Raw genomic sequence first — 7,228 nt, 5'->3', positions numbered from 1 at the left:
AGTGTCCAATGTTAAGGATAAACCAAAATGTTCAAAATGTATAAATGCAGAAGGAAATGAAAGTTGTTTTTAGACCATCTCTGTCATGACATGTGGATGCTCTCAGGTTGATTGTGGTTTGCTGCAATAAACTCTACATTGCTTTTCTCATCCAAGTTTCTTGATTTCTTTCGAAAAGACTATTTCGAAGAGGCTAATATGAGTCACTTACCACCTTAACCAGCACTGTCTCTGTGCTATGATGAGGCCTAAATCCTGATACATTTCATAAATGTTATTGCTCAGTAGATGTGAGCAGAACTGCTGTGCTACAACCTTTTCTAGGATTTTGGAGATAAAGAGAAGGTTTTATATTGGCCTGTAGTTGGACAGCTGACAGGGTCAAGAGTTACCAGAAAAATTATATATATGAATATAGCAATTGCATTGCTTAATGTTTTCCGAGCCTAAAAGTCAAGCATTTGTCACATGTTAGATTTTAACCCGTATAATAGGACACAGCGGGTAAAATAAGTATTGAACACGTCACCATTTTTCGCAGTAAATATATTTCTTATGGTGCTATTGACATAGAATTTCTACCAGATGTTGGTAACAACCCACACAATCCACCCATCAAACCATAGATCTCCAGAAATTAAGTTATGTGAAATAATTTGGAATGACACAGGGGGGAATAGTATTAAACACGCTTACTGAAATGTATTGAATACAACGTACAAAAGCCTTTGTTGGTAATGACGGCTTTAAGATGCCTCCTGCATGGAGAATCTGGTTGCACGCATTGCTCAGGGGTGCTCATCAAATCTTGAAGGATCTGTGGCCTCTTCTATGAACTTTCTGATCTTAAGCTCTTTCAATAGATTTTTAATGGGATTCAAGTCAGGTGACTGGCTGCACCATACTAGCAGCTTTATTTTCTTTCTCTGAAACCAATTGAGTTTCTTCGGCCGTGTGTTTGGGATCATTGTCTTGATGAAATGTTCATCCTCGTTTCATCTTCATCATCCTGGTAGATGGCAGCCGGGTTTTTTTTTCAAGAATGTCTCGGTACATGTTTCCATTCATCCTCCCTTCAATTATATGACGTTCATGAGTACCAAACAGCCCCACACCATGATGTTCTCTCCTCCATTCTTCACTGTCGGTCAGGTGTTTTTTGGGTGACATCACATGCAGTGCCATTTGTTCTCCAAACATGGTGTGTATTATGGCATCCAAAAAATTCAATTTGATCTTATCTGACCAGACTTTATTCTCCCAGTATTTTACATACTTGTTCTTCAGCAGTGAAGTCCTGCGTGGTGGAGGTTTTTATATCTCTACAAAAGCTCTCCTCTGATCATTATTTTCATAAATCTTGTGAGGAGCACCTGCTCGTAGCTGGTTTATAGTAAAATAATGTTCTTTCCACTTCTGGATTATGGCCCCAGCAGTGCTCACTGGAACATTCAGAAGTTTAGAAATCTTTCTGTAACCAATGCCATCATTATGTTTTGCAACAATAAGGTTGCGAAGGTCTTGAGGGAGCTTTTTCGCTTTTACCCATCATGAGATGTTTCTTGTGTCACACCTTTGTAATGGGACACCTTTTATACAGGCCCTCAGTTGGGAGTGAACCAGCTGATATTCATTTGCAGTATTAGGACAAATCTTACAACCGTCCAGATAAAAGATCTACCGAGATTTCCAAAAGTATTTAGGTCCTTTCACTTTTTGTGAGGATTAAATTAATTTTAAGAAGTATTGATCTCCACTCTATGCTTGGCTGAGTGGTTGTCATGGTGATGGGTAAACCTTCAAACCAGGTGGTGTGCACTCTACAGCAGGTTTTCTTCAAGTTTATCGGTATTCATCCACTTGTCTCTCCCTCCCTGCCACTGAAAAGAACAACTATACCATGATACTTCCTCCATCATTCTTCACAATATGGATGGTAACTCACTGATGACACAGTTTCTTTTTTCCCCCATTAAACCAGAGAGATTTCTTCCTCATATTCTCAGAATTCTGTAAGTGCTGATTACATGCATTCCAGCAGGTTCACTCATCTCTGTTGGGGACTTTGATGCTTTGTTTGTGTGAACATTAAGTATTTGGTCACCTCCCTGTTCAAGGCCTTTCTAACCTGGTTCTTATTTTACTACAATGAAGTTCACTGTACCTTTGGAAACAACCAAAGTTTCAGAATTAGTTTCATTCCCTGTGTCAAGGTCTATTCCTTAACACATTTGGATGATGGAGATCTACAGAGAGTTTCTTGGCCAACGTGGCTTGTTTTTTTCGTTCTCAACTGCACTATGAATTAGTGATGGATTGCCTTTAATGCAACTCAGAAGAACGAGTCGTCTCAAACAGTGATTCGTTCTTTTTGAATTAGTCTTTAATGTGAGTCAGAAATACGAGTCGTCTCAAAGAGTGATTCGTTCATTTTACCTCTCGACTCCTCTAGTCCTAATCGTTAGTTCTTATCTTATCATGTGACCTCCATCGATGCTATGCAGTTATATATACAGTGGTGTGAAAAAGTGTCTGCCCCTAAACCTAATAACTGCAATCAAGCGCTTGTGATAACTTGCACTGAGTCTGTTTTAGTGCTGTGGAGGAATTTTGCTCCACTCATCTATGCAGAATTGTTGTAATTCAGCTACATTGGAGGGTTTTCAAGCATGAACTGCCTTTTTAAGATATGACACAGCATCTCAATAGGATTCAGGTCAGGACTTTGACTGGGCCACTTCAAAGTCTTTTTCTTCAGCTATTCAGAGGTGGACTTGCTGGTGTGTTTTGGATCATTGTCCTGCTGCAGAACCCAAGTTCACTTCAGCTTGAAGTCAGGAACAGATGGCTGGACATTCTCTTTCAGGATTTTTTGGTAAACAGCAGAAATCATGGTTGCATTTATCACAGCAAGTCTTCCAGGTCCTGAAGCAGCAAAACAGCCCCAGACCATCACACTACCACCACCATATTTTACTGTTGGTATGTTGTTCTGAAACGCGGTGTTACTTTTTCACAAGACGTAATGGGACACACACCTTCCAAATAGTTTAACTTTTGTCTCTTTCTTATGGTGGAGTCATGAACACTGACCTTCACTGAGGCAAGGGAGGCCTGCAGTTCTTTGGATGTTGTTGTGGAGTCTTTTGTGACCTTTTGGATGAGTTGTCGCTGTGCTCTTGGGGTAATTTTGGTCTGCCGGCCACTCCTAGGAAGGTTCTCCACTGTTCCATGCTTTTGCCATTTGTGAATAATGTGGTTCACTGGAGTCCCAAAGCTTTAGAAACGGCTTTATAACCTTTTCTAGACTGATAAATCTCAATTAATTTCTTTCTCATTTGTTTCTGAATTTCTTTGGATCTCGGCATGATGTCTAGCTTTTGAGGATCTTTTGGTCTACTTCACTTTGTCAGGCAGGTTCTTTTTCAAAAGAGATTTCTTGATTGTGAACAGGTGTATTTTGTTTTCCCTCAATAATAAACCTTCATTTGTAACCTGCATGTTGTGTTCACTTGTGTTATCTTTTAATGATTCAACCTTCAAATCACTATTGTAAATTTTGGATCTTATACACACAACTACCTTTCTAAACCATGTGATTTCATTCAGTTGGCCTCCAGTCCATGATATTCATTTGAAGTATTGTTATATTGCCTGCTTCCACAATAGATCATAACAACAACTGGTTTGAACACAAGGGCTCACCTGACCTATGTAAAATCCAGATGACAAATACTGACCAGACATGAGTCACATTCAGGTGAGCAGCTGTGTAGTGCCTCCGAGCTTAATCTCATAAAAGATGACGTTTTAAAATAGACCAACGACTTGGATTCTCTCTAAGGTGTGAAGAAAGGCATCTAATGGATCAAGGCAAAGCAATTGTCCAGAGCTGTATGTATCTCCTTCGACACATACTGTAGATGAACACAAATAACGCATATAACGTACGCTAAATGTACAAAAGTATGCGTACCCCTGACCATCACATCTATTTTCCTTTACTGAAACTGAAACTTTCAGTAGACATGAATGTTGGTGTGAAGCCATGCTCCTGGTAAGAATACATCCTAAGCCAAGGCAAGTGTTTCGGAGTCACAAAGTTATGCTTGAGACTATTCCCGAGCTAGCTTGTCGCTATAGTAACAACCTTGAGATTATTGAGATGGTTTGGACATGTGCAGAGGAGGGACATGGGGTATATCAGTAGGAGAATGCTGAGGATGGAGCTACCAGGAAGAAAAAAAAAAGAGGCAGATGTAGAGGGAGATGTAGAGGACAGGAGGGTTATGGAGACGGATGATCCGCTGTGGAGACCCCTAATAGGAGAAGCCGAAAGAAGAAAAAGATATATAAAGGAGTCAGCAATAAACTATTATCAAAATCCATAACATATATACAACCTGCTCAATATTGTTTAGGTCCCATTTGTACCATTAGATGAATATAGATCTGCTAGATCTCTAGAACTTTCTTCACAACGTTTTGGTTTTATCCGAAGACTTGGTCCTCAAGAGCATGTGGAAAGATAATGAGGGAAGAGGGGAGCTGAAGAATTTCTGAAATTACATAGATGAAATAGATGTAAAGACCATCAAGTTCTGACATGATTTGTCAGATTGTGTATCTCTACTCTACATTACCTGTTACATTTCAAGTATTCAATTATGTCTGTTATTTCACTAGGTTTTTCTTGTCCCTGTAATAAATGTATTTTGCCTCCAAATGCTAGATTAGTTTATTATTTTGTTCTGTACCATACAGACAAATGAGCAAATGAGCAAGACATATATCACCTGTTAAAAGAGCATTATTACTATAATAAAGACATTCTTTCATATTCTTTGATATTGAAATCAAAACATTTACTTACATGTGGTTGGTGAGTAAATCTAACAAATAGGTTGGATTGTACTCGCTGATAACCGATTAATCAACCGAACCATTTTTAAAATAGAAAAAAATAGAACTGAACTTTATTAACATATGAATATATTCATTAATAAATATAATTATATAATGAATAAATTATAAAAGATACATATAATATAGCGCTCTCTGTGCAGCAAGCAGTCTCACATTTAAAAACAAACAGCACGTGGCTTCAGTGATTCGCCTCTAGGGGTCGCTCTTGTAATGACAGCGGACTGGAAGCCGGAAAAACTATCAGTGTGGATTTTTGCCTATATTTTCAGCGATCAAATATCCGTTTCTCGACCTCTATTTATAACAAAGAAACATTTTTGTCAGAAAAACTAAATTGTTTCTTTTTTAGATAGAGATATAATGAGTCAAACATATTTTAAATTACATTTTCAAAATAGGTCTTCGTTCAGAGCTGTTTCACATGTGGGGGCCGGAGTTTGGAGACCCCATGCTTTAAAGTGATCTCACAGCAGATTAAGCAAGGCATCGTGATTAGACATGGCAGTCAATGCTTCAACAATGTCCATCAAGCAGAATATCTCCAGATCCTTCCGAAATTCAAGGTCCACACTCTTCAGTTCAACCCACAGGTTTTCCATGGGGTAATGCGTTTTGAATCATTGCCCTGCTGGAAGATCCAATCAATGCCCATTTAAAGTTTTCTGGTAGAGGCAGTCAGGTGTTCATTTAATATCTGTTGACAATAGGTGGTAGCTTAGTGAGGGGAGGTGGTAGCTTAGTGGTTAAGGCATTGGACTTTGTATTGGAAGGTCACAGGTTCAAATCCCACCAACACTGAGCTACTACTGTTGGGTCCTTGAGCAAGGCCCTCCATCTGTGCACCAAACCAACCTCTGGAATTTCCTGCCAAAAAACAAAAAAACCTTGACATTGGTTTCATTGGAACATTGAACCTGATCTCACTAAAGTTCTAGTAGTGTCTCGATAAAGATGCTTGAGTTTGTTTATAAATGAGAGAAGAGTTTTTTTTCTTTTAACCCTTCCAAAACAACTTGTAGTGACGTTGACAATGTCAGATTGTAGTTTTGGCAGTGGCGGGCAGTTACTCTTAATACCACCACAATCACGTAACGATTATAGAAACCATCAATACAATACAAAAACGCAATATAACAATGCATGGCACTACAGAGTGAGAGACATTTCACATATGGAAGGTGAAAACCATTTTACTAAAGCAAGAAACCCAGTTATGACTCCAAACCTCTACACTACAACCGCAACTGTGCACCTACATCATCTGGAGCAGTTCAGAATTAAGTAAGTATCTGATTCCCCACCAACCAGCAAGACTCCCACATACCCAAATGAATCCTGTCCCTTTTTGGAAAGTACTCCTGATATCAACCTTTGCTCATAATTAGCCAATATTAATGGAGAGCACTGACAGTGTAGGGTTTGGGACCCAAACTAGAGGCAAGCTGATGATGAATTGGAGATGCCGAGGTGCTTGAAATTCTGAACATCTCATTTGTAAGTCGGAGCCTGAACCGCTGAAGCATTACTGGTTTTGTTCTGCTCTTGTTTCTCATCATGAACTGATGCTTGAACGTTTTTCTAAAAACGAAAAAATTCGTTTATATTCCATTCGTATGGAATATAAATCCTTTGTGTGTGGATCTGTTGCACAGAAGGCCATTTTGTTACATGCAGCAGATAAATGAGTGTGACTCACGCCGAGTCTCGGCATGGAGAGTGTGTGTGAGGGTGTGCAGTTGGGAGTAAGTGAAGCATCCCCTTCACTACGATTACACACAAGACACAAGAGCAGTGTTCTTTGCAGTCAGGGTTTTTTGTTGTTGTTGTTGCACGAGCAAATGATGAGAAGAAATGAATGTCATAAAAATTATTTTTTTGGAAGTTGCTAACAGGGAGAAGTTGAAAAAACTTTGTCACAGAGGGAAATACCATGAGTTTAATCAGTCTGAATCTAAAACCTGCCTGTCCTGCTCCCAAACGTACGATATCTAACTGTTAGCTGTCGTCAAGAGTTTGTAAAGCTGTAAACTGAAAATAAAAAACATATCACCACTTACTTAAATAATGTATATATGTGTGCATACTTTGTCTGTGTGTGTGTGTGTGTGTGTGTGTGTGTGTGTGTGTGTGTGGTTGTTGTGTTATAGTGGTTCTTTTATGGATGTGGTTCTTCCAGTGGTTGTTGTTATTCTTGTGTTTTGGTTGTGGTTTTTGTGGTGGTTGATGTTCTTGTGGTTGTTATGACTGTTGGTATTGCTGTGGTTGTTGTAGCAGTTGTTGTGTTGTAGTTTTTGTAGTGGTG

Source organism: Silurus aristotelis, assembly GCF_946808225.1.
Source record: "Silurus aristotelis genome assembly, chromosome: 21".
Taxonomy (NCBI): Eukaryota; Metazoa; Chordata; class Actinopteri; order Siluriformes; family Siluridae; genus Silurus; species Silurus aristotelis.
This window is presented reverse-complemented; position numbering follows the sequence as displayed.